Below are 1,479 nucleotides of genomic sequence, written 5' to 3' on the forward strand. Positions count from 1 at the left end.
CACAGACAGAGCCATGCGGAGCGGCAGAAGCCACACGGTCCCCCACCCTGGCACAGCATCATCACCCCCTCCCTCGAAATGCCACCAAGAAGCCGCTTCTTTGCGCTCGCAAAGCCGAGCAAACGTTTCACGAGGGTAAAGTGCTTTATAGAGGTGCTTTGCCCACGTGTTTCACCCATCTTCCCACCACTCACCCCCCCAAAATCCTCCCTGGGCACAGGGATGGGACGTCCCTTGGCTGCACCAAGGCTGGTGGTCCTACCTGCCCCATTAGGGTGTGTAGCGATAGGACGAGGTGGAATGGCTTTAAACTGGAAGAGGGCAGGTTTAGATGAAACATTAGGAAGAAGTTTTTCATTTTGAGGGTGGTGAGGCACTGGCACAGGTTGCCCAGAGAGGTTGTTGAGGCCCCATCCCTGGAGGTGTTCAAGGCCAGGTTGGAGGTGGCCTTGGGCAACCTGGTCTGGTGGGAGGTGTCCCTGCCCAGGGCAGGGGGGTTGGAACTCAATGATCTTCAAGGTCCCTTCCAACCTAAACCATTCTATGATTCTAGGATCTCACCGCTGCAACCCCCACCCCCCATCCCACCAGCCCATTGTGCCATTTGCATAAAGGAGGGAGGGATTGTAATTAAGCGGGTCTCTTCACTTCTAATTATTCATCTCCACCGGCGCAGAGACGAGCAAAGGGCTGTCGGCAGCAACTTCAGAGCGCCAAAGCGATGGATCCCATTCAAGGGCCCTTCGCCGACTGGCTTTTGATCGCCTCGGCTAAGAAAACCAACAGAAAACCACAATCTCTTTATTTTAAGGCGGCTCCTTCCCCGTCTCTTTGATTATTAATTGCCTGGTCTCTTCTCTCCCCGGCTTTTTCAAGGGGAACGTTTTATTTCAAGCTCCAGAGGAAAAGCAAAGGAGGAAAGGGCTTTGGAAATGAAAGCTGTAGGGCTGGATTGAAAAAAAGAAAAAAAAAAATTAAAAAAAAAAAGCGGGGGGGGGGAAAGGGGGGACGAAGAGTTTTCTCGAATCGCTCTCTCAAAGCAGAAAATGAAAATAAAAATAAAAAAATAAAGTGAGTCCTATCCAGCTGCTTTTAGAGTTGCTTCTCCGGCTGCTGCTGCCTTCAGCCCAGCAAGAAGCTCATAAAAAAAGTGAACACCCTTCCTCATATTTTAATTAATTAAGGAAAAAAAATAAATAAATAAACCCTGCTGTGGGAAAGCCTTCGCCTCTGCCCGGATGGAGCTGCCGGGATGCCGCTGTGTCCCCAAAGCCACCCCACACACAAGCCCCCCCAAGTGGGGACATGGCAGGTGACAAGTTGGAGTGTGTCACACACACACCCCCCTCTGAAACACAACTCCGCGCGGGGACGTGTCACCCCCAGCGAGACACCCGCTGCCACGCAGTTGGGCTGTCCCCTCGTCCCCGAGGCCACCGGTGGCCACCGGTCCCCGCGGCCACCCCCGCCGGGGGCGCC

General features: G+C 53.5%; 1 protein-coding gene across 1 annotated transcript in view; it reads right to left on the reverse strand.

Moving 5' to 3' along the window:
- The window catches only part of KSR2 (kinase suppressor of ras 2), a 77,744-nt gene that overhangs the window by 67,964 nt on the left and 8,301 nt on the right, over positions 1–1,479 (reverse strand). The gene's annotated exons all lie outside the window — the stretch shown is intronic.

The sequence above is a fragment of the Charadrius vociferus genome, unplaced genomic scaffold (genome assembly GCF_000708025.1).
Source record: "Charadrius vociferus isolate BGI_N301 unplaced genomic scaffold, ASM70802v2 scaffold776, whole genome shotgun sequence".
NCBI classification, from domain to species: domain Eukaryota; kingdom Metazoa; phylum Chordata; class Aves; order Charadriiformes; family Charadriidae; genus Charadrius; species Charadrius vociferus.